This window comes from Podarcis melisellensis, assembly GCF_964234715.1.
Source record: "Podarcis melisellensis genome assembly, chromosome: 4".
NCBI classification, from domain to species: Eukaryota; Metazoa; Chordata; class Lepidosauria; order Squamata; family Lacertidae; genus Podarcis; species Podarcis melisellensis.
The window spans coordinates 60,832,267-60,860,050 of record NC_138531.1 but is presented as its reverse complement, the minus strand read 5'-3'; the positions used below and the strand labels follow the sequence as shown (position 1 = coordinate 60,860,050).

General features: G+C 39.0%; 1 protein-coding gene and 1 long non-coding RNA gene across 2 annotated transcripts in view; one reads left to right on the top strand and one right to left on the bottom strand.

Annotated features, from left to right (window-relative positions):
* LOC309368099 (uncharacterized protein) overlaps positions 1-27,784 on the top strand; it is a 362,074-nt gene that overhangs the window by 319,865 nt on the left and 14,425 nt on the right. The gene's annotated exons all lie outside the window — the stretch shown is intronic.
* Positions 1,470-27,784, bottom strand: part of LOC309368110 — a 123,452-nt gene continuing 97,137 nt past the window's right edge. The window contains exon 4 of the long non-coding RNA XR_014167544.1: positions 1,470-1,848. This is a non-coding gene — a long non-coding RNA (uncharacterized lncRNA). The remainder of the gene's footprint in view (positions 1,849-27,784) is intronic.

The window sequence follows — 27,784 nt, the reverse complement described above, 5'->3', positions numbered from 1 at the left end:
ATATTATGTATAAAAAGAAGTATGTATATCAACATATGTTTCTTTCAGATCATCTTTCAGTCTGTTAGAGGCACACCACAGTTTCTCAAAGCAAAAATGGTGTTATTAGCAATAGTAATAGCATACTAGTAGTTTAAGGAATCTAATTTGCAACCACCATTATTTATGATAGAGCTTTCCTGTGGTCAAAAAAATGACTGATTGTGTTTCCTGAAGGAATACAGCCACTAAGGAAAACATAAATTCTCTTCTAGCAATTTTTGAGCAATTTATAAACTTTGTGATGCGGCGCAAATTTTGTAAAAGACAAAACTTACTATATATTTTAGGATTAAACTTCAGTGGCTTCAAAGCAAATCTAGTCTAAAAGCACCACTGAAAGATAAAAGTACTTCATGGTTGTATGCTTTAAGGCATTTTCCCATCAACCTATAGTACAAACCCCCAGAGTGCTTATGTGTGAATAACTGACAAAATTGCAGTATGCCTGGGGTTTATAAGCATAGTATAATCCAATATTTGTTCAATAGTAGGTCCACATGGTGTTCCAGACAGGCCATAATGATCCAACTGAACGTGTTGTAGGAAGGGATAGCTCACTCAGTAACAGATATAGCCTTAGAGAAATACAGAATAGTCAAGCATTCCTGGCTTACCTACACAGTTCAAAGCTGCATCACCTTGGGGGGGGGGAATGTGAGTGTGATGGGGCTTTTAAGACCCATCTTTATCCCTCTCTGACCCCATCAGCACTGGAGTCCAGCAGTAGCAATGTTAGCATCATAATATCTTAGAGCATTATTCTCAGTATAAAAACTGCCCCCTATCCAGAGAGCCTCACGTGCACCAGAGTGCTGCATGAGAGAAATATCCCATCCAAAAAGGTGGTGAGCACTTGTCCATTGTTCATTGGTTGAGCTTACTATTTCTTGGGAAACAAACACAAAATATTATTTTCCTTCACAAAGCTAATCAGAGATGTCTAAGTACTTATGATTAATCATTTTACATGTGGGTGTTTCTATATACCATTTGCTGTAGGATACGTGTGTTGTTACTGCCGTCAAGGATCATACCGTAAAGCAGAATATATGCATGGAAGCCTGTTTCTAGGCTCTGGGTGAACACCCTTGCTGGAGTGAAGGAATCACGCAGAAGAAAAAACAAAGATGACAGTTTATGTTTCTAAAGGATTGGGTGAGGCAAGGGGAAGCAAGCAAATACAATGATAATAGAGTCATAGAATTGTAGAGTCATCTAGTCCAACCCCCTGCAATGTAAGAATCTCAACTAGATCATATGGCAGATGGCCATACAACCTATGCTTAAAAACCTCCAAGGAAGCAGAGTCCACAGGGCCCTCACCTGTTCTCCAAGAATTCTCAAAGATTATAGACAGAAGCTCTGAGATTACACCCACAAGCTTCTGCATCTGCCGTGAGCAATGGCAGACAGCAGAGATAGCTAGCACTGAGCAATGAGGAGATGGGAAGGCAGTGAGGACAACACACCTTCTCTTTAAAAATCTGAGGCTTTTAGTTCAGGTTCTGGATGGTCCAGCGGTGTTAGCAGACGTTCTCACGGAGTTCCCAAAGCTCCAGGGAGAGCCAGGGAGGCTCCAAGATTGAGCACAGACACACGGCACGATCGAGACCCCACAGCAAGAAGCCTTGAGATCTGTCATTAAAGCGGCAGCTTCCCTAAAATAAAAGGATTTGGGACCAATCTGGAAAAGGTACAAGGACTTACATTTTTAAATTCCTGTTTATGATTTAATTGGATCCACACCAGGAAGGAAAAAAGGAGGTGCCCCCCTGGACACGGGCACCCAACTGCATGAAAGGTAATCTGCAGGGGAAATAAAAGAACAAATAACTACTAATGTGTTTAAATATTAGCACCCCAGTAAATGAACTGAGTTAAGACCATGAATTGGAGATCTGGATGTGCTATTTTTATTTTCACCTTTATGATTATTTCCCGTAAGTTTGCTTAGCTGCAAAAAGCATTTAAATTAAACTTGAACTGTAGAAAGAAGGGAAAGCAGAACCAGGTTCTTGTGAAGATTTTTTCTCTTTTTTCTCTCTCCTTTGTTTTTCTTTTGTCTCTGGGAGTTAAAAGACGTAGACATTGAAAGAGTGGGCTTTATAGTTTTAATTTCCATGAATTGCCTGGGATTAATTCTAAAAACCTTGAAAACAACTATTTTTATTGGGTCTAAGAGTAAGCAAATAAAACTTTTGAAGCTTTCCTTTCTTTTTCTTTCTTGTGGATGTATTTGGCTTGTTTATCCTCTTTTTTAGACCTGTACGGGACTGGACTATATGGTTTTGTGGCTATTATTAAAGTGTGGATTAACTGGAGGGTGGAGAATTTAAATTAAAAGAGTTTAAGGATGTACCAGGAATCTTAACAACATGATTATAATATCATCATTTGAATGAAATATTTAAAAAGGAAATGAAGCAGGGGTTTGGGGAAGAACTATCACACTTAGAGACCTGTTAAATTGTGGTGTTACAGTGATTTCTAAAATGTACAAGATGTTATTGGAATGGCAGACAAAGGATGAACAAGTGAAATCTTCATTATTCATAATATAACCCAGAGATGCATTTTAAATAAAAGAACACATTCTACTCATGTAAAAATACACTGATTCCCGGGCTCTCTGTGGGCCGGATTTAGAAGGTGATTGGGCCAGATCCGGCCCCCGGGCCTTAGTCTGCCTACATATGGGCTATATAAATGGTACCTAACACCTAGTAGATAGGCAAAAATGTATAAACCAAAGTCAAATAAGGGCTGGAAATGTAAAGAGAAAGAAGGCACCTTTTTCACATGTTGTGGTCTTGTAATAAGGTTAAAGCTTTACTCAAAGCAGGTTACAGTAAATGTATCATAACACAAACTAAAATGCTTAACTTCTGAATGAGACAACGGCACAAGATAAATGACCCTCTGACCTAGAGTCTTCCTAGTCATCTCATTCCCCAAAATGTGCACATGAGCTGGAACCCAACAAAACAAAAAGACCCATTAGTTGCAATTCTGTATTCTAATGCCATAATGCTGTACATTTGTCTGTGGCATTCGGGGATAAGACTCTCTAGGGTTCAGGGTTGGATAGTCTGTGGCAGTTTGTGAAGACCGTGAGCCTCTACGAAAGGCTTTACTTGATACATGACCACACTGTTTGCCAGTATGTACAAGTAATACAACCAATGCACATATTATTCAATTAAATGTTTCACTTTTGTCAGATTTAGAATGCGTCATTCAGATTCAAGGCTCCTTTAAGGGATGCAAGAGAACCCAGTTTGTTTTGTAGTGTGAAAAATTCTTGGAAATTGCATGCAGTTCTTCATTGTTTTCACTTTGTACCAGTTGTAATTTGTTAATGTTTTGTGATGGTTTAACATGGGATGCTTGAGGAATTCAGTTCTGTGAATTCGTGATATGACCTGACCTGATCCACACATCCCACGCTCAAGTGTGGATCTGAAAGCAGCTATCAATTAGATAGTTCACTCCTCTGAACATTGAGATACACTCCTTGACTCAAAAATATGTGTCAACATGCATTTAAAATGTTTATTATGAGAGAAAATAGTGTAGCATTATGTATTCAAACACATCTTTTAAGTCACATTTCTGTGTGGATTATAGCTAACTAATAAGTAAGGAAACAGATTTGAATGAGTGAACAGATGTGAAAGTGACCCAGATGGGATATAGACTGATCTGTCCATCCCAAGGTTAGACTCAGCACTTGCTCAACACAGAGTGTGTGGCCTTTTTGTGATTAGTTCATCTAGTGTGAATGGAAGAAAAAGAATGAATTTGTCTCCATGTATGCTATAGCAATTATCTCTGTCATCTTCAGTGACTCTCTATCTAAATGGAATCTAAATAGAGCAAGTGAACTATTCCACACAGCTGCCTCAATGTTAGCATGACTGTATTGACCTCAGCTACAGGCTGCAGGAAGTCACATTTTTACTAGCCTCCTCACAATACGAAAAGATTTTCTTTTTCTCATAATAGAGAGGTCATTTATCCAGCTACTGCAACTATTATTGCATTTTCTGAGCATGAGTGAGGGGGGGAATAACTGTTAGCATTATTAAAAATACACCAAAAAGAGAAACAAAAATCAATATCGTATTTAAGGGAACACGCAGCAATATTTCAAGTAATTATTTCTTCTATAATGCAACTGTCATCTGAAAAAAATGTACATTTGTTAATTTATAATTCTCCTTTTGCCTTCTTACAAATTATGTTTTTTCTTTGTTTTAATTTTTTCAAATCAAATCTATTTTTAAAAAATATATTATTTTCCTACTAAAGATAAACAACATTTTTGTTCCATCTCAAGCCTAAGGACTATGTTACATACTCACAGAAAGATAGAGGGGTTGGTTGTTAAATGGCTGTAATGAATCCCCCCTCTCCCATACACTGGGTGTCAAATAAATGAACATGGTAATATGAACACTTGCACCCAGGGGCGTAGCTAGCTCCACCAGTACCCAGTGCAGCAGGGGCTGGGCGACCCGCCCAGAGGGCCGCCGCCACAATCCTTGCGCAGGGGCCACCGCTGTGATCCTTGTGCAGGGGCTTCTGCTGCGTTCCCCAGGCACGCTGGGGGAGTGCCTGCTGCCCGCAAGGGGTGCAACTGTACACTGCTGGGGTTGCAAGCGCCCACCACCAGGGGGTGAAAGTACCGCCTGCTGGATGTATTTGCGCAATCACAGGCAGATTTTCATGGTGACGATTGCACTGATTGCGAAAATATGCCCGCTGGGGGCGTGTGAGTGCCGCAACTGCAATCCACCTGGGTTGGGGTTTTTTGTCACGCTCCTTAGGCATGACACCACTTCCGATGCCCCCGCATTACTATGCCCCGGCTTGCACTCTCTACAGGTGGTGCCTTATTCACTTTCCCCTTTTGATCAATTTTTGCCCGCTCTCAAAAATTGATGGGCAAATTTACACCTTAGTACATCACCACAGAATTTACTCAGATGTAAAACTATAGCACAGTCCTTCTAGGAGATGCATGGCAAACCCATGGCTCTCCAAGTGCTATTGGGTTCCATCAGCCCCAGGCTAATCAGGGATCATCATGGATGAAGCAAGTTGTAGTCCAGCAACATCTGGAGGGTCATGAGTTCATCTCACCTGTTCTAGGACATATCACATACATATAAGGCAATTTCCCCCAAATTTCAGCCACTTGCCATTTATACTTTTCATTCTAGGCACAAAATGATGAAGAGGGAAATCTGTGTTAAGGTGTTGAATAGAACCATTATCTCTTATTTTGTTTCAAATGACTACTTGATCTGAATGTTGTTGTTTTTAAACGTCTTCTAGTCTGGAACATTATAGGAGAGCACCTATCATCCCATGTGCTTGTTTTGGCTTATGCAGTCAAACCTATAAGAGGGGATTTTTACTGCTCTCTCTCACCCAGTAGGTGGTGGCTACAGTGTATTTTGGAAGAAGTTAAGGGAGTATGGCCTTAGTGGGCAGGCTGGGATATTTACCTCAGTAACTTCTAGTGGCCAGAGGCCTGTCAGGGGTCCCTGAAACTTCACAACTCTATGGAAATGCAATGTTGCATCTCTTACTAGATCTTATGCTACACTCAAAACAGAAAGCTTACTGGACATACTTACATGGATCCTATAGCCTAGCCCCTGCATGATTTCTTCCTTATATTCCCAGCAAATCTGGCTTCTGTACTTTCCTGTGCTACTATAACAGCAGTCTTACAACAGCACTCTCTTTCATTCTCATGCTCTCTCTCACACCTCTTGTCGCTTCTGGTGCTCCCTATTATAATTTTACATATGTAATAACTCGCTCTCCATGACACATAGGATTAATTAATTGGAAAGGCTTGAATGTGGACAGATATAGGACTAAAATAATCCTTAAGGGCTCTTCACCCTCAAACTTCCTCCACCTTCTGAAAATGTATTTTTTGTGGGGCCCTGCTGTAGAAGGCTTTCCCCAGGAATGTTGCCTGCTGTTGACCCTGATGCCTTTCTAGTTCAGATGAAGGCTTTTTTAATTCACTCAGTCCTTTTAGCTTCAATTTGTAGAATTATTTTAATCCGCAGCTTTATTTGCTTAATCTGAGATTGTGCTGGTGCTCCACATGTAATAATTTATTTTGATGTTTTAAGTGGAAACTGTTCTGAAAGCCTTTTGGTTAAAGATCAGGGGAACAAATTCACATGGAACCAAGCCCTTTTTGGAAATTAGAAGCAATGGGTCCACAGGAGACCAAAGGCTTTGTTTTTCTTAGAAAGTTTTTGCAGAGTTCTGGAAAAATTATAGGAAGAATTGTTTGAAGAAATTCAGAAATGGAGAGATGAATATTTTTTCTATAGTGCATAATAAAAACAACATCTGAGTAGTTCCTCTTGTTTTCCCCTTGGAAAGCAATGGTTTTTTTTCCCTATTCTATTAAGTTTCCCATTGGCTTTTGAACAATGATCCTGCAGGAAACCTGTGGTCAGGTAAACTGGAAGCACTGTGCTATTTTGAGACTCTGACATTCTCCCCCTTTATTCATGCTGCTACAGTTTGAACCGAGATCCCATTGTTCTGTCCACAAGAATGGGTTGCTAGTGAGGAAAGCAGAGTTAAATCTAATACATTAAAAAGCTGTATGTACACACACCCTTATTACCCCTGATACTCTTTTGAGAAAAGAACACAGAATCTCTAGAATCAGCTTCCATTTTGACATGTTATAATCTGTTTCAGCAAAGCTACTCTTTAAACATTTAGCAATGTATGTTACTCAAAGGTTTGTCAGCAAAGTCTGTTTAGTTAAAGTAATTAGTTAATGACATGTTTAAGTAAGGCTAAGCACTAAATCAATTTCAATAGATGAGTAGCAATTATCATTATGTCCACATCAGCAATGCTTTAATGAACTCTTATTATTCTGTGCAGCTATACAACTTGTTCTTTGTCCAACACATTTTATTAAATCCTTGATTCAACCTTCTGATCCTCAATGTTATAAATCTTTGAGTAGTCTATGATAGAAGCTGAGCTAGAAAGTTAATTAGTGTAGACATTTAAAACACTGAATACAGTAGCTCAGCTCAGAATTAGAAAAAAATCAGAGATGAAGTTCTGAAAAAAAAGATACCCTTTGTTTTACACTGCATTATATATATATAAAAACCTAGATGGAGCTTTTATTCAATTTGAACATTCACTGGCAATGTTAAGATAGTAGCACTATTAGATTGAATAAATGTGGAGCTCAAACAAAGAATTAAATACAGACTAAGCTGAAAGAACCAAGGTCAATTTAGAATTAATGTAAAAAGGCACCACAAAAGGAAGGAAAGTTGAAAACACCCGATTCAGCCAACTAATGTTTAGTCAGTTTTGCAATGAACTTTTTTTGTGATACATAGATCATGTGTGCAAGTTAGAAAGATGGAAAAATTCACAGCATGATTTGCCTTGGATCCCCCACAACCATAAGGACAACCCTGGGTACAAAATATGGTGGCTAGCCCTCCAATCTCTATACAAGGTACTTATTATCTTTCAGATACAATCTGTGGCTCAAATTATGGCCTATGAAATCCTCCCCAAAATGGACGTATTTGATTTGTCTTCTTTCTAATGCTCCATCAACCATTAAGACGGGGTGGCTAAAATTTTGGAAATATTGAATATTGGTGAACTCTCTTGAGAACTGTATGCTAATGTTGGTCAAAATGGCCAGGGGTCACTTCCACATGCCCAAGTTCATGTGTAGCTTCACAGGTAATCTGGTCACACCACAAGTAGCAATAGGTTTATGAGGGTTTTTGAAATTCAAAGATTACAACTTTCCTAGTGCAGGCAGGCACAATTCTTTTACAGCGCCTTTGAATCTAGAACTTACATAAAGGTGACCTCTGGATATCATCTAAGACAAAGCAAATAATATTCCAAAACTACTTCTTTCTGCGTCAGTACAGAACAGATACAATATTCACAACTGCACTCAGAGACATTACTATCTGATCCAGAGTATATGCTGTGCACAGGTATAGGAATATCATATTTGAAAGTAATCATAAAAGGAAACAATATTAAATTATATAGCTTAAATACATAAAGTGGTTATTCATTTCACCTATAGCAAGACTTCGACTGAAGACATTCCTGAATTTATGTGTGAAAAGAACTTACACAACTTCATATTTATTTATTTATTTGTTCTATCAGTATCTCCTAGAGCAGAAAGCAGTTGAATATGCACAGAGCTCCCACATGATCAAGACTTTCCTTTCACTTTTGTGTTCACTGTCCCTGGTACTGAAATAGATGGGGGAAAACCTTTGTTCACACTGTGCATGTATGCAACTGAGCTTTCAGTAACCTCTGGTTATTTACAGCATAATAACAAATTTAATGTACTGTCTGATGAGCTGCTCTCTCTATATATATTTAGAAGAGTCACAACGAAAAACACATAGGGAAAACAATACACAGAGGCTTGTAAGGCAAGGACTAGCAACATTTAGTATGGAACAGTGGAGTTTTCCCTTAAAACAAAGACAACAGATTTGCTAACAGCCTGTGAGGTCCAAGAAACACACCTGGTCAATGTTGGCTGTGGTCAATATGGCAAAACAGAAAAAAATTAATGCGCAAAAGGAGCTCCCCCTTGCCCCTTTTTCCATTGAAAATATAAATTATATTTTTAAAAAAGATTTAATGCATTGTGTTTCTAAGTATTAAAGCAATTTTAGATATTCGGTGGGGGCGGGGGAGAATCTCTGCATTTGACAAAAGAAACCTACACAAACAATAGGCAAAAAGAAGGCAGGAAAACCCAAACAGAGTGAGGTTGATTCAATGAATTTAAGCTATTCCCTCCCATTTTCCTTTCTAAATGTTTGTCTGTGATCAAATCCTCCACTATTATTGCATTACAGTCTCTCTTTACTCCTTTCCTTGCCAAAATGGCCCTAGGCTGTGGTCTCCCAGGTAGTTTTAATATCCTTTTGTAAGCCCTCCTTGAATGATTATGGTAAGTCTTGCTTGCAGCAGTTTTTGTTCCCCCTAGCATCTTTTCCACCTACCTCTCTGTGCTATTCTTTTGTTTTCAAACACTGCTTTATTCCTTTCCCTACAGCCTACCAGACGGTGGTAATATCCTTTTTTTAAAAAAAAAGACAGCAGGAGTGGGTTGCTATTCCTCCATGTATTGTCAGTGATACAGTATGTTTTTCAAACCTTCCAGCATCAGTAATTTTGTGAAAAACTGTCAGGGCAAAACTGAAAACAAATAATAAGTGTAATCATTTCTGAGACAGCTTGGTGGCTGATATTCACAAGAACAATCTTCATGAATATAACCGATAATCCTGCTGTCCTACCAACCATGTCAACAAAACAGAAATAGATTCTTAAATTTCTGATCATCCAAACCTTCATTAGCTGTCCAAAGCCTAGCGAAAACAACAAACTGCATATGCATCAAAGTCATAGGAGTATAACAGAATAGGTGTTCTGGTTTTGTTTCCTTGCTTTCAGTTGCATTAATTCATTTTTGTTGGGCAAAAAGAGAGAAAAGCAGGTTTTTGCTTCTCTGCCTTCAAATCTATGGGTGGGTGTACCTAAATAGCTCAGGACTGCTATACCTCAAGGACCACTACTCCCGATATAAACTGACCTGGACTCTGTGATCATTATCTGAGGCCCTTCTTCACGTGCCTCCTTCATAACAGGTCCAGAGAATGACAACACTTGAACAGGCATTTTCTGCAGAGGCTCCACATTTGTGGATTGCTCTCCCCCAGGGAGTTTCATCTTGCACCTCCATAATGCATCTTTAGGCACCAGGCAAAAATGCTCCCCTTTATCCTTTGTGGGAGTGGGTTGATTTTTTTAAAAAACTATTCATTTTGTGCTTTTATCCTGTATTTTTATCTTGTGAACTGCCCTGCCACCTGTGGATGAAGGGCGGAAAATAATAATAATAATCATCTGTTCCTTTACCTTAAACTGGAAGCAAGGGCTATGTCTTAATGGCAGCCATTAGTACTTTAGATGCCAGATTCAATTATGATGAACACAGATACACTCAGAGATCTCTGGAATGGTTGCTTTTTGGAAAAAATATCTTAGTGGAGAAAAATGAAGAACAAATGAATTTGTCAATTCTCGTTTCAGTGTATAGCCTAGGCGTTGGAGTGGGGAAATCTGTGGCCCTCCAGATGCCATTGAACTACAGCTCTCACCTTCCCTGACCATTGAACATGCTGGTTGGAACTAATGGGAGTTGGAGGCCAACAACATGGGGAGCCATGTTGCAATAAGCATATCTATAGGTAAAGACACATAACAGAATTTGCATTTGGATGTTGTCTATCAGTTAATGAAATGAGGGGTTCATGTGAAAATGCAAATGCCTCTGCAAGCACTTGCCTATTACTGCTGATATAATTTGGAAAATGTTTAAGCTTTCCATGCAATGGTGCCCCATCTGTGGAATTTGTCCCCACCTGTCATCAGTTCTTTTGTCCTTGTGATCCCAAAGTGTACGTGTTTGCCTTGACATATTCAGTGTTTTAGTGGGACACAGGTGGCACTGTGGTCTAAACTACTGAGCCTCTTGAGCAGTTCAAATCCACACAATGGGGTGAGCTGCTGTCGCTTTGCCCCAGCTCTTGCCAACCTAGCAGTTCGAAAGCATACCAGCACAAGTAGATAAATAGGTACTGCTTCAGCAGGAAGCTAAAAGACGTTTCCATGCGCTCTGGCTTCTGTCACAGTGTTCTGTTGAGCCAGAAGCAGTTTGGTCATGCTGGCCACATGACCCAGAAAGCTGTCTGTGGACAAACGCCCTTGGCCTGAAAGGGGAGATGAGCACCGCACCCCTTAGTCAAATTTCACTGGACTTAACCATCCAGGGGTCCTTTACCTTTTTACCTTTACCTTTTAGCATTAACTGTGGTAGGGAGCCTGTTCTGTGATTTTACTTCTTATTTTGTATGATTTATGGCTGTTTTGTGTAATTTTATGTGATTTGTATCTTGAACCCTGACCTGGGATCCTAAAATGAAGGGCAGGCTAAATTGCTCATCATAATAAAGAAATATATAACAAGAGAAATAAACCTAGCAGCACTTATGTTAACTGAAAGAATAAAATATTTCTTTTTCCAATATAACTGAATCACTCATGAACTAAACATAAGAACTATATAATAAAGCCACAAAGCCAAGAGCACTTTAGCTAATTATAAACTATTCATACAGAAGAGTGACTTCCACTGCAGGTGAAAGGCAGCCATCCTTGGAACAGAGCACAGTGGTGCACTTAACAATACTAAGCAACATTCTGCAAGCGTTTTTGGCAAAGGAAGTTAAAAACACTTTATCCAATCAAAACTTCAAAGGAGATTGGGGAACTGGAGCTCAGCCAGAGTACCAGAATGCTTTCTGCTTTGTGAAATTAATTTGGAATCTTAAAACAGTACAGCCATTTACTACTCTTATGAATAGCGTATTTGCTTCTTCCAAATGCACAGTTTTAAGTTTTGCAGTAAGATTCATGATAGCGTTTTATGTCTACCACTGTGGTTTTATGACAAATCTGAGTTATAAGTTTGCCAACATGCCATGCCACAAAGTTCTGGTTGCAAAAGCAGTCACTAACATTTGAAAGATTATGTGCAAATTTAAGACTGCCTTGACTGAGGAGAAAGTTGACACTTTTAACCAATTGAAGAAGAAAAAAGATTGTTACAAATGTTGGTATGAAGTGCTCTAAATAAAAGATAGCTTTGACACTTAGACCAGACAGATTTAATAAAGACACATTTCACAACCACATTTCAAGGGCAACTGTGGTTAAAATAAAGAGGCTTTTTCTTCATTTTTTTTACAATAACAGCTGTAAAGGAATACAATACTCAATTTTTATGAAAATAAAATAATTGTACATCATGTAAACACATTTCTTTGGGGGGATGTATTGTAATGGGAATATGGGTTTGTCTTTAAAGTCAAGGATCTAGAAGATAAAAGATTTAATGTGAACATTATAATTGAATATTATTAGATTTAATAAAAGGGCTGTTTGGTAGAACTGCATTATTGGATTCAGTTGAAAAGCTAAAAAAATATATGTGATATAAATGTCATTTAGTAGTCTCTTTCTTTTCTTTTCTTCCTGAAATAGTAGTTCACACTGTTATCACCTCAAAATATAAGTGTTGGAATTCTGCTGATACTCCATGTTTTAAATTATGGCAGTAATATCTGTGGACAGCTGTATCCTGTGATCTAATCACTTTTAATACAAAATTGACTATTATATAAATTTCTCTAAAACACACATAGAGTGAAACCTGACAATCTCACCCATTTATTCTGGAAGGAGACAGGCAGGGTGCATTAAGGAAGCAATTAAAGAAATGCTTCCTTCACCAGAGCCAAAGAATACGATGCTGTAAACTCAATAACTTTAATCAGGCCAAGAAACAAGGCTGCCACTTTGTTTAAATAGAATACAATTCAATTAATCCAACAATATGTCAAGAATGTATAAATTTAAATGGCATGCACTATGTGGGGGAATTGTGCCCTTCAAGGAACAAAGCCATTGTTTAAGCTCCATTTCTTTTAAGTTTCTTACCTTATATTTAAGTTTCTTATCTTTAAGTTTCTTAACTTAGGAGAGTTAGGAAAAACCTGAACCAATTAATTGATCACCAGTGATGTTGTGTTTAATTTTGAAGTACAGGAGCTTATCATAATGGCTTCCAGAGCCACATTCCAAAAGAGAGTCCATAACTGCAGTCCCAAAAAGAGTTGGAAAAGGCATCAACTGGCAAAGACTGATTTGCGCGACAAGGCCCAATGCACCCCTAATAAAATAATAAAAACACATTGACACAGAATTTTAGTTTAAGGTTAATGGGCAAAATTTAGGTCACAGCTTTATTGATTACAGCAATGTGAGTGGTATTGGCTTAGGCATTGGCAATAACTATATCTGACTCCTGCCCACCTTGCAGGAAGTCTAGAAGGGCAAATCACCAACAGAAGGAGCTCCATCGATGGCAACCAACTGAAGCTCACCCTCAGGGTCCTGGCATAGCCCTAGCCCCACAAGCAGACTTTGGACAAAATTCAGACCCGCAGATTCCTTTAACAGAATACCCTTGTACCTGGAGGGGCAGGTGATAGCCACACCTCCCCTCCCCCACATCTCACTAAGCCATTGCCTAACTACCAAACCTTACAAAGTTGTGACAATTGCTAAGAGGTAGGTGAAAACCCAATGGACAGTGCCAATCTGTCAAATGGAAAAAATTCCTACCCAGCCCCTGTTCCAAAACAGGCGACCAGCTGAAGGCCAAAGCAGACACCTAAAACACTAGGTGGGGGGTGTTCAGCAGCACGAAGCCAGGTAAAGCCCCGGCGACATGCCACCGGCTTTTAACAGCCCACACGATCACTCCACCACACTCTGATTGGCCAATATGCCGTGGCGTGACCGTGGGCCACCACGAGGCTTGAGCTCATCCCCACCCCACCCCATGGATGGGGGGGGGGTGCCTCGCGCCAACGTGCAACACGGGCCCTCAATTAGGAGGATCCAACTTAGCAGTTAGCATGTTGGAATTCTCAGCTGAGGAGATATGGGTTCACATCTCTGATCCAGCATGACGCTCAGTAGCAGACTTTGTCAGCCTAGTTTATCTAACAAAAGGGCTATGTGCCAGGCCAGAGCTTTCCTTCAACCAGCAGCAGCAGCTTACAATACTGGCAAGACTGCTCCCGAAGATTATGTCATTATTCCTGCTGTGAAAAATGTAACAGAGCTGTGTTTCCCTGAATTCCTGTTCCACTACAACACTTCAAGATGACCAAATTTACCCCAGATTGACAGACTATGTCAAGATGGCACAAAAGCAAGAAGAGAAAGACCTGTGTGCATTATTTTTCAAATAACATTAACATAAATTCATTCCACTGAATTTCAACATAATTGCAAGGTACAGCATAAATGACAGTTTTACATTAATGCCTGCAGATGTGATTTTTTAGTAACTCATTTGCAAATCAGAAAGAAAAGGCTTAGAGAGGGAAAAGCTGAAGTATTTTTCCCTGGTACTTTTAATTGAGTCAGATTAGATGGTAATGTAATAAGCTATTCCTGGACACCTTCTCTAATAAATCCCTTCTATTATAAACCACAGTGCTGTGAAAATTACTGCACTCCTTTCTGAAAGAAAATAAGAGAAGAAAAACCACATGATCAGAGAGAGGTATCTTTATCCCACATACTTTCCAGAGTATATGAAAATCTTGTTTGCTCTTTCAACACTTTTCTACTTATACACCACAATTCAGTTGCCTTTTTCAGACTCAGTATATCTTTCTTCACCTTCTGATATTTTGTATTATTTGGGTTTTATACTTGGACCCAGTCTTCCTATAGAAAGCTCACATGTGCTCCTCACACCTCCTTATCTTCATCATACACTCCCACACAACCAACTTTGCTCTATACAATTTCTTCATTGTTGTATTACATTAGTCTACCATGCTTCTTTTTCATTCCCTAGTCTTTTTATTCATGGGTTACACTAATATGAATATCCTTCAGCTCTGAATAAATTTCTGCTTTATTCCATAATCCTACACACCGCACAGCAGGAGTGTGCCAGAGACTGTTCAAATATGGGATTCAATTGTGGTGGGACTTTCTCAACTGCATGACTTTTGGTGGGTTTTCAGAGAACTGCTTGGCTCTCCAACGTTTTAAGCCATGATCTTTCCCATCTCTGCTATATCAGATCCTTTTAACTGGAGATGCCAGGAAATGAATTTGTGACCTGATTGAATCACTTACTCCTTGTTTCCAAAACATGGAAACTGGAAGCCTGGGTGATTTGTTGTTTTAAGCAAAGAAACATCATGCCAACCTCACCAGTTTGTGCTATTAAGCCTGGAAGACAGTACAATAACCTGCCTGGTATCAAGAGTTATCTGGGGCTGTCAAAAAGGAGGCAGGACAGAGGGAGAGGAAGTATCATATGTTACCTAGGCTGCCTCCTCCCCCTCCTGGGTAGAGGCAGATCCTCTGTGCAACAAATGGGCTTGTACCATTGACCGCAGAGAATATGTTGGCTCAACTTATTCCTTGGCTCTATCATCTCATACCCATGGCTCCTAATCTGTTTGGCGCCACTGCCACTGCCTTGAGTCTTTCCATTGTGGTTCCCATTGCAGGCCAGAACAGAGAGGGGGGCAGGGGTCCAATTGGCATGGGCCTACAATTTTGAGGGGGCCTACTCACAGTTCCCTTGCTAGAGGCAAAGGGGAAGGGGCCCTTTGGTAAAGATTATTAAAATGGGACCCACATTTCCCATATGGCCTGGGCCTATTACCAGCTCTGCACAACTCTGGCTTCAGGATGGGAGGAGAGAGGAAGGGAACACAAGATGGAGGCAGAGATGGCAGGAGCCTAATAATGAATAGAGGGGAAAGTAGGGAAGGAAGGGAGAAGGTGTGAAAGGGGGTCAGCTACTACTGTGCTCCACTTGCTTTCTCTCTTCCCCCTTAAACCTAGGCTTGCCATATATCAGGAAAATTCCTGACATGTCCTGGTTTTCAGGTGTCAGGGAGGAATTTTGCCAAATCAGCAAAATGCCAGAGAAAACCCAGAAGTATGACAACACGATGGAAAAAGCCGTGGAAACAGCTCCAAAAGCTTAAAATCAGTATTGCCTCCCAAACACAGAGGTCTTTCTTTCCCCCCATGCCTTCCTGTCTGCATGTTAAACACTAAACTCTAATTACACATTAGTGCTAGCCCCTGAATTGCTTTGGGGCCCAGATCCAGGTCAGGTTGGCCCCAGTCAGATCAGGGCTAATTCCAAGCAATAGATTAGACCCTGACTCAGACCTGGAGGCTGTGCACACCCCTATTTCTTACATGAGCATTTCCTCCACACGCCCAACATATTTGGGAAATGCAGAAACAAGAGAATTTCATTTCTACTTCTCTATCTGCTATTTTTTAAAAAAACAACAACAGAGAGATAAAGAGGTGGAGAAAGGGTACATAACAAAACGGGCAGTGAAATCAGTCTGTGATCAGGCTATTAGACTACTTTTTAGAGAAAGAAAAACAATTGTGAATATAACCAACCCTGGGCTTAAGTGTCTATGTGCATAATTGATTCCAGGTGCTTTTCCAGGCACACAAAATTATAACGTAAGTAAGGTAAGGAAACGTTTCAATGCACCATAACTTGAAATTGTTTCTCAATAGAATTGGAAGGTGTACTTTAGGGAGAATCTGTGTGTGCCTTAAATTCAGGTTTATGGGCCAATTTTCCATAGAAAACTATCATGTCTTTTATATGAAAGGTCAAATTTCTTCTCACAAACATTTTAAATTCTTTTCCCCCCTGCCAACAGCAATACACTTGCTATCATTATTTTGCCAGATTCCCATTCATTCATTTTGATGGATGTCAAGAGCTTTTGGAAGTCAAAAATCTCACTATTATACTCTATGATTTAGCTTATTCCTAGACATCTAATAAATGCCAAGTTAATTCTGGCAGTTTGGGGCCACTATTTTTAATAAGCTCTATCACGTTAGTTGGCATGGAACTTGATTATATACACACACATTGTGTCTCCATGCTATTTTCTATTTTTAGAAAATCTGCTATATTAAAGTAACATTATAGATTTTAAAAACTGATTACCAAATATTTCAGGACTGGTTGAGTCTATTAAGTTACCTACTCTTAAATCTAATAAATGTTCTTAGATTTCCCTATGAATGATCTGCCATAAAAAAGTCTCTCACTTTAATGATCACCAGCAGTATTCATTTTTACCTAGCATTCGTATTTGTATACCTGATATATCGAATTCTAAATGTCACCTCTGTGTATGGGAGACATGGGTCTCTGAAATCTGACATACTAACACAATAGCAAATTACTTATTAAGAAAGGAATCTCTGACCCTCTTACCTCATGTACCTCAGCTTTTTTCTCTAAACTAGCCTTCCCCAACCTGGAGCCCTCCAGATATTTTAGACTACAATTCCCATTGTCATAGGAGGCTTGATCATGATGGCTTGGACTTGGATGAGTTGTATTCCCAAACACCTAGAGGGCACCTGGTTGTGGAAGGCTTCTATAAACCATAGTGTGAACACCAGACAATGCAAAACAACAATTTGCCAAGCGGTAACATTCCATAGTATGCATGTAATTCCATGATAAACTATCATTTGTTATCTGTATTGTCCTGCCAAGTAGTAAGGGTATTCTTATTCTTGCTATTCTCTTGCTTCACCTTCAGAAAAGTAGTGAGGTTTGTTTCACTGTTTGGCATGGAAGTAGTTTTAAGCACAACATATTTACTACTTAGCAAACTGTCACCCATATTCAATCTACAGCAGGTGACTACCACTAATGACCGATTCATGACTTGGAACATCCAATCTAATACCCCAAGAGAAAAATGCAAGTCAGCCTTCATACAGACTTTTGACAGGCCATGGCAAAGATTGTCATAAATCAAGAAACCGCACATTTACATACATGGTGGGCTGCCATGTTTAGAAATCAAAGCTAGTGGATATGGGCCCTTAGGCACTTCAGTAAAGCAGATGAGGGTAAGAATGCAATCTGGGCTGTATGATAGAGGGAGGAAGCAGAACATAAAGAAGAGCTTTGAGAAGAAGCAATAAGGTGGCTTGTCTAATTAGAATGAAGAAAGCTTGAGAATAACATATGTTCCCCATTCCATTCCTTAATTATTCTGTGAAACATTCTGTACTGTGTTCTATGCGTTCTGAATTCTAGTTTAATTAAGATGTTCTAATGTTAGTTCTGGAGTTCAGTCATGAGCTGCTAGACACTGCCTTCCATTTCTTCAGTTCATTTGCATGCATACCAATGCAAATGTGTGCATTGATAAAACACCTGGGAGGAAAAGCAATCTCCATGTGTATAATTCCATCAAGATTATATTTTGTTCGATGTTCTACTGAAGTGCATGTCTGCCACTGCTCATTGGTGAAATGTCACACACATATCTTGATAAAGCCTTACGTGCAATTACACAAGGATTGCTCATTGGCAGTATTTAATCAATGCACATATGCACATATTTAATTTAGGAGGGCGAAGGAAAGACATGAAGGGACAGAAAACGCTGGTAAACTCTGCATGCAGTATGCCTTGTACAAGTGTGTATGTTTTGTTTAATGGAGGCTGCTCAGTGCAATGGCTTTATGAAATATGATACGGGAATTTGGAAACTGCAAAATCTAGGGGGGGGGGGTTAGATGAGGAATATTTTAGAAGCATACATAGAGAAAAGACATTGACCTGGTAACTCCAAAATGTATCTATCAATCAGCCTAATGACAATCAATGCTTTATGCAATTGACAGAGATCACAAGTTGAAAAACAACTATGTCATGACACTCTAGTAGCTTTCATTTATCATACAACAGGGCTGCAACACAGAAGCAAGATTCAAAATATTCTTGACAGGTTGGTACACTGAGCTGAAACCAACAAGATGAAATTCAACAGAAATAAGTATAAAGTCCTCCATTAAGGTACCAACAATCAAAGGCACTGGATGGGAGATATCTGGCTTGACAGCAGGACATATGAAAAGGATGTAGGTGTCTTAGTTGATCATAAATTGAGCATGAGCCAGCAGTGCAATGCAGTTGCTAAAGAAGTCAATGCAATCTCAGAATGCATTAACAGGAACACAGTCTCCAGACCATCAGAAGTAAAAGTTCCAGTTTATTCTGCACTGGTCAGATTGCCTCTAGAGCAGAAGTTCCCAGTTGGTAGTCCACGAACTCCAGGAGTTCCTCGTAACCCACTCAGGGGATCCATGGCACCATTCACATAACAAACACTACCATAGAAATATCAACAATTGTAAAAGTAGGCAGTCCATGGCTTCACTTTTGCAAAATGGTGGCCCACAGTATTTAGAACCACTGTTCTAGAGTATTGTGATATATTCTAGGTACCACATTTTAACAAAGACACTGACCAACTGGAGGGCAATCAGGATTATGATATGTGTGGAAACCAAGTCCTGTAAGGAACATAGTTAGAAGAACTGGGCATGTTTTACCTGGAGAAGAGAGGTTAACGAAAGACAAGACTGTAGTCTTCACATATACCAAAAAGGTGGTCATGTAGAAGATGGAGCAGAAAAAATGTTTGGATAATTGAAAGGGTGCAGATTTGAGGTAACCATAGGGAGAATTTGCCTAACAATAGAACTGATTGCTTCTGAAAGTGATGGGCCTTCCTTTTCTGGAGATATTCAAGCAGAGGCTAGTCCATCATTTGTCAAGGGTAGTGTAGTTGCATCCTGACTTGCAGATCCTGTATGGGGCAGGGGCTGGACTAGATGACCTACAATACCTTTTCCAACTCTATATTTTATTATTGGCCATAAATTTCACAACACATGGCCAATTACTCATACAAATGGACAACAAGATTTACCAAAAATACAAGTCATACAGACCAGCTAAGTAAAGAAATGTAGGCTTCCAGCACAAATACCTATAGTTGTGGAATGACTGTCTTTCTCTGTCTGTGAATCTCTCCAGTATTATTTTGATCCTAGCCACTACAGAGATTCACTGACGCTTAACACATAGCAATAAAATTTGAATGCATGTTTTACACTTTTATTTATTCATTCATTTGTTTAAAATGAATTACTACATACAAAACTACAGTTTCATTATTATTGGAGGAGGGTTTCTCAAAAAAAAGTGGAACTGCAACCCATTACCATCCAGAGCATATATCATACATTTTGCATGTTATAAATTACAGGAGAAATAGCAGACTTACAGTAAAGAAGTAAATACCACGGAGCTTACTTCCTAGTAAATATATTTAGGATTGCAGTCTCACAGGAATTAAATATCTGAATTTACTATTTCTCTATTTAGACAGCACACATTTGCATAATTGGATGGGTACTTTTGTGCTTAGTTTGGTTGCCTGCAGGCTAGCTGGCTTATTATGAAGAAAGGTGCCACTAATTTGTTTATTAATTTCCAATTAAATTTTGTATTGTGTGCATGGTGATTCTCTACTGAGTTGTAAACTGAGTTGTTTTTTTGTCTAAGTTATGTTGTGTTCATAACAGCACTCGTGCAATTAGCAGAACTATTACCACTGCAGTAATTAGGATACTGTTCTGAAGATTGGTATAAAATAAAATTGATTTTGTTTAGATGTGAGTACAGTTGGGTATAATAATCCCATATTCTTCCCATGATACCCATCACTATACATTGCATATTCTGTAATAGTATTTTTCAAGTGTCTTTTATGACCATGCAAGGTAGAACATGGAGGGTGGGAGTAGAGAACACACAAATTCTTTAGAATGGAGAGGTTTGCACATATAGGATACAGAATACAGTATGTGTGTGTGTATGCAGTGCCAGATTTAGGGAAATGAGGGTGGTTCCCCTGAACTGGGCACAGAGCTGAGGGGGCACAAAATAACTACCACTGCTACTACAACAATAACAATAATAGCAGCAACTATATTTATCTGGCTACCTACTGAGAAAATCCATAAAAGTAACTATACCCAAATAAATTATTGTGAAAATAAGAAATAATTTTTTGGGCGCACCGAATTTTGTCTTCGTTCATCAGGTCAATTTACCAAAGTCTGCCCTTGATGTGGGTGTGAACTACAATTCCTTCCCCACACATTACTTATATTATGTACCCTCCAATATGCTGGGCAGTGAAAAAGTTCACCTCATAACCAGAAATAATTAAAAATCAGGAATGGGAAACAAGCAGGAAAAAAGAAAACGGATGATGAGAATAATTAATTATCACACACACACACCTAAGAGTTGGGCCAAAAATGATTCTGGCAATGAAAGCCTTTGGATTTATCTCCATATGGAAGATATTAATGGACTCCTACCACACCCTGGAAGCAATTTCGTATTGATACTGATTGGTAATTTTTAATGTACTACAATTTCAAAATGTCATTCAGGGGAAGAAGAGATGTGTGATAAATTTATTCTGTGAACTGCCCAGAGACCTGCGGGTATAGGACAGTATATAAATAAAATAAAATAAAATAAGTTCTGATATGAATCCTCAGTAGAGCAAAAACAATGGATACAAAACCTACTCTTCAGCCTGTATTAAAACAACATATATAATTTTGCAGTGTCATTTCCTGGAATTATTGTAAAGCAGGGTTAGTTTTGGTGGATTTTCCCATTTTTTACATGAATTTTATATCAGTGCAACTCCTTTGATTTTAATATAAATTGTGTTTTTTAGCTTTTAGTTTAATGGAGAAATGATTTTCTATTTACGTAATGTAAAATAGCCCTTAAATGTCATTATGGCTAGATATGCAAACTATTGTTTCCAAAAACAGTTGTATCATTTGTATTATGAAAGTTTTTGGGGCCTATTATTTGGTTCAGCCCTCTTTTCCTCTGGAGTTTTAAGAATGACACTACAAGAAGCTGTAATCTGGATCATTTCTGAATACCAGTTACTGGGAATCCCAAGTTGCTAGGAGAGTGCTGTTGCTCTTACAGGTTTCCCACAGCCATTTGCTTGACCATTGGGAGAACAGTATGCCAAGAAAAAATTCCCATTGGATATACCCATATACTGTCCACACATTGCCTATTTGGTGTTGAAAAGGAATTTCCTCTCAAGAAAGACTGACCAACTGGGGAGAGGGTTACTTTTCTCTATAGTGTGTCAGTTAAAACATACTAGTAAGTCACTTGTAGCTTTTTTTGTAGCTGATCCAGACACTTAGTGTCTGGATGACAGCCATTGTAGTAAAATTTAAAAAATTATAATGTTGGCATTGTTGAAATTATATGTTATTATTTCTTTGTTGCATTATGTTTTGAAATGAATCAGTGGTACTAGGACGTGGGAGACCAATAAAAGAGAGGAACAAACCAACAGCAGATGATCACAGCCTAAAATAGTCTTAAGGTAAAATGTTGCGATTTCAAAGGTCTGTGAAGAAACCTATTTGCCAGGTATCAAAACTACATTAAAGTAGGCACCAGGCAAGCCTTCCTAAGGAGGACATTCCACAAGTAAGGAGCCACTCCTGAAAGAAACAGGAGTTGCAATCCAATTATGCAAATGTGAAGCAGCCAGTCCCGTAAAATAAGCTTCAATTATGCCTCCTCTTCTTCTACTTTGGCAATCACTCGTAGCCAAGTAAGATTGTCTTCCATGAACACAGTCTGAACAGTGAGTCTGTAAGTAGCCGTGGAAGCCAATTCTGGATCAACACGTCCTTCCACAGCGGGGAAATAGGTTTCCAGGCAGAGTGGATCACGGTGAGTGTTTGCCAAACATGCCTTCCTCTCAGCACGTTTCTCCTTTTCGTCCTCAGTTTGAGCATCTTCAAAGTCCATGACACCTTTGGTAAAGGCTGTTCTCCAATTGGAGCGCTCTCAGGCCTGTTGTCAGGGATGATCCTCCACAGGGAGAATTGTCAGGGAGGCTTCAGGAATGAGCTTCTGTTGCTTCTTTAGACAAGACGACTGGTCAATTGCAACTTGTATTTCACAGGCCAGGACCTCACACATGCAGCTCAACTTGCCAGACCAAGCTGAAGAAGCATGTATGTAGCACCCATTTTCTCATTCAGTTAGGAATATGCGCAAGGTGCTTTCTGGATCCTGCTTCTTTCTACATGTGACATCTACTTGTGTTGATAAAAATATATTTGTTATGTCTGAAAGGTTGCAAGGAAAACTGGTGTGGCAAGACTCACAAAAACATTGTGTCCCATCAGAAGATGGGGCCAAGCAATCTGCATGAGTCACATTCTGACAGTTTTTGAGAAAGGGCCATCCATGAAACCAGCTTTAACCAGAATAAGATTTCCCCTTGATAAGCCTCATCAGCCAACTAGATTGTGTTAGGACCATTTATAGCTCAGACCCTGCGGCTTTAACAACAGCACACTGATTAATTGTTGATGCGAGTCACGCAACTACTTGAGGCTGGTTGTAAAGCTAATTGCGAAATTTAGAGTCATCATAATTTTCCATCAGATCATTGTAAAAATAGATAGGAATTTATATTACATTTAAATTAAGGTTAAGAAAAGAATAAACATTTTGCTACAATACATGCTGTCCCATAAGCTTCGTTATTCAGTAACTAGTAGGGAATTGGTAATTAGAAATTTATGTTGCACTGAAAACATGAGCAATACAACTAATCCAATAAGCTTTTAAAAAAAGAGTCAGGAAAAGCGAATGGAAGAATTGTGTTCTCTGCTGCATTTTCCTATGCAAACAGCCTGTTGAAATCCAAACAATTGCCCCATTATTTATGATGAAGACACGTCTGCATTTATGAAGTAGATGAATATGCAGAACCAAAAGTGTGACCCAAGAAACGTGCAGTACGTTTCCACCAGCTAATGAAGTGACAACAGTCTTCACCTTTTGTGCCCCAGGATATTTCAAAGTCTACCTACTGATACAGGAGGAATTAGCTGGTCATGCATGAGCAATGCTGCTTCTATTGATAGGCTTTCCATTGTACAGCTGGACAAAGTATAATTAGCATTACATAAAAGAGATATGTTGATACTTTAAAGTCACTGCCGCATCCAAGAACATTCCGCCACATGATGCGCTCCTATAAGCCTCCTTCTCATTTGGAGAAAGAATAGCTGTCGTCAAACCTATTGATCTTCTTTTCTTTAATGTAATGATTGCATCTGATTGCTTTAGGCTGAACTCTGAGCATATTGTGTTACTTAAAGCACTAGAAGAGGAACACACAAGGAATAATCTTAACCTTTTGTATAAGAATATTACATTTCCCCCATATGCCAATGGAATGATTCAATAAATGCTGCATGTTCCAAATTACATTTTGGCAATCCCTGTAAATGATAGAACTAAAAAAAAAGACCTTTTATTTTAGATGAAAAAGAGTTTCTATTGTGACTTTCTGAGGAAATCTAGAGTCAATTTCCAGTTGTAAATGACTGCATTTTACTGAAACTATGGCAGTTTAAAACAGATGAAGATCCAAGCTCATGTATGTGTGACTTTGTCCACCCCTGGAGCAATATTGCAAATATGGCCAGTTTCAGAGAGGTACGTTTACTGCCAATCCCCCTACCCCCATTTGCCATATTATCTTGGTTTGGCTATGAACACCTTTAATCTTATTTTGCCCAGGCAGGCACATTATGTGACCCATGAGAGCAGCAAAATAAGCAGATTGTACAATGGAGATGGGATAAAATCAGGCCAAATCTTTATTGGCAGCAGCAGACAGGGCAACGGTTGGCATTGGGTCCCAGGATCAGTTCATCATTCCTCAAGCCCCATGTTGATGGAATGGATCCGCTGGGTTTGGATTGCTCCAAACCGGTATGACAAGAGTCAGCCAGTGTTGAACTTTGCCATGGTGCAAGCCAAGCAAGCAGGGTCTCACTGGGGGACCAGGGCGCAGATTCCAACCAGGCAGATGTCAAACCCACGCTTGGGTTTGCTGTGGTCAATCATCCCCTTAGGCACCTTCTGGGGGCCCCTCTATACTATGTTGATCCTGACCAGTGCCATTTCCACACTCGTAAAACAATTAATAAATTTCAGAAATAGTTTTTCTCTAAATAAACATATCAACTTTGTCTCCAAAAACTTCAACTATCATTCCTCCATATTAAACAATAATAAGTCCTTCCATCTTTGACCACACAAGGATTTCTCCACTGTGATCATATATTAAAATAATATTCCACAATTCTTTTCTTATAATGTATTCATTGATATGCAACCAGTTCCATATCTTCTGTTCCTATTGCCTGCTTTTGGCTATCGTTTTCCATCCTAATTTAAAAAGTGTTGCTGAGTTGTAGGCTGTTTCCTTAAATAAAGAGTTAACTTCCCTGACAACTGTTTCTTCCTCTTTGTGCTGACCTGCATCTGACTCCAGCCTGACACACACACATGCTACTTGGACATTTATTCCCACTCCATTCAGAAAATCTCTTCTCTGGAGCAAAGGAAGCACACACCCCTGTCCACGCCTTCCTCCCTCCCCCCCTTTAAATTTAAAACAAGCCCCAGCTCTGGTTGAGGAAGGTGCCCACCATGCCTGAGAATGCATGGATACCCCTACTGTGCCTTCCTTCTGTCCCCCTACCAGAGTTTTCCATCTGAAAAACACACTACACACAAAAAAACTGTCATGCATCAGGGTCAAGCCTGATGATCTGAGCTACGATTTTAAAACTTACTCTAATTGCATGTATTTTTGATTGACCTGTGTGGTAAGACTAGCAAACTGGAATAATAATTAAAGCAACATAAATGACATCAACTGGGAGCCTGAACTGCCATACTAAATAATGGATGCCAACTTTTAATTTATAGTTAATGAACTAATCTCTCCCTTTCCACCCATTAATATTTCATGCAATTTTAATCAGAATTCAAGTCTAAACAAAGCACTACATAAAACTATGCACTTATATCAAAGGTATATTTTGCCATTTCAAACATGTAAAGCACTTATTTGCTATTACACACTAATTCAACTTAGACGCATATGGCTTTTCTACATCACTGTGCAAACAATGAGAACAACCAAATTTTCCAAGTCTTTAAGGACATTTATTGGATTCTCTCCACAGGGAGACAAGATAACTAGGGCGAATTCGTGTTAAGGAAAATTATAGCGATTCAAGCTTATTCTCCCCCATTCCACAGACCTGGTGTTCATCTATGCATAAAGCATTTCTCTTTGTAGGCCCCTTCTGACATTTTGTATTTTCAATCAATAAACGTGAGGGATGGCTGCGGAGACAAGCACATTGGATTCAACCCTGCCCCAATTCTCGTCATCTTTATCCATGCTCTTCTGTAGTCTTGTAGTTGTGGAGACTCTCCATGTTTTAGAACTCTGATTTTCCAGGACCCTAAAATATGCAGAGATCCTCCACAGCTGCAAGAGGCACCCAACTTCAGTCACCGCCCTCCAACTTGTGGATGATGATGATGCGGGAGAAGATAGTGATTCCTCTCACATATATACTGAATGCTAGACAAGAGGCAGAAATTCAGTTTGGTTTTCACTTTCTGAAACAATACATGAAGCAAAAAGCAGCAATACTTTGAAATTTGCATTTCTTCAACATTTGCAATGCTGTTCTCCAACCAAAAAAATATGTACGGATATATATTCATTTTAGAAATGTGTTCCTTCAGGAATGAAAAAGCAGCACCACATTCCACGAGGAGACTATCTTCTGCTGCCAAGCATGCCATTGGCATTTATAAACATTTGATAGTAACAGTAGCAATAAGTATATAGAATGAGGCAAAGTACACAGGAGCTGCAGCCAAAGTTTCATCATTGTGTGCTACTCTTCCATTTTGAATATCAACCTAAATTATGGTGTGTTGGAAGAGGGTCACATTTTCTCCCATATATTTCAAATTAAAGCCAAGGTGGGGGGGGGGATGCTTTGTTTATCCATCTGTCCCTTGAATAGCTCTTACAGTTAATGGGATCTATTTGCTCTTCTGTTTTGGGCTAATTAACTTACTCTTTCCAAATTGTTTGTTCTCTTTCCCTAAAAACATGAATAACATTCTCTTTTCCAAAAGAAATACAAATACATAATACAAAGAGGGGTGATCTTGTTATAATGCCAGGTTAGATGCACATCTGGCAATTCTCTCTAATCAATTTACAGAGAACATAATGGTTCCAAGAACAATTAATTGATTGATGTTACCTTCCTGATGAAATACTGTTTTGTTTCTTCCGTTGATGAGGTACAGAATAAGATGAAGATCCTGGTGAGAAGAATGCACACCAGTGTTTCAAGTTCACATATTTAGTTAAAAGATTCATATAATGTCATTTAACAGAGCTTTCAGGGCCATTTACAAAAATAAAATACATACATTGAAAAGCCTGGGAATTTTAGAGCTGTTTCTCACACATTGCTTTCTCTACATGGATATATTAAAAGCCACAAAATGTGTATAATATCGGGAGCAAAGATTGGATGTCTGATTTACTGCATGCATAGATTTTGCTCACATTGGTATTTTGCCATATACAGTATGTGCAAGATGAATATGTGTGCCTTACCATGCATAGTGCATGCATATTTTCACTTGTATAGTCCTGTATGGTGGTTATACCTATGAAGGAAAATGCCTGTGTAAGGAAACTTTAGGGATTATATATTTAAAGAAAGTTTGGTTCTAAGAAAAAAATACTTATCATTTTGTCCAACACTCCTTGAATATGAACATGCCAAAAGACACTGCCACAACATAAACACGTGACTATCAATGGCATTAAAACCATCAATGGTACTGTGCAATATTTTATGGTGATGGTTTTAATTGTACTGTGTGCCACACTAAGGAAGAATAAGAATTAAAAAGTCAATTAAAATAAATAAATCGAAGATGAAGTTGCATGATCAATATAGTACAGTTGTCCCTGTTCGTATTCACGCACAATGGAAACAGAAATCCTTCCCCCTGAACAATCTACAGTGGTACCTCGGGTTAAGTACTTAATTCGTTCCAGAGGTCCGTTCTTAACCTGATACTGTTCTTAACCTGAAGCACCACTTCAGCTAATGGGACCTCCTGCTGCTGCCACGCCGCTGGAACATGATT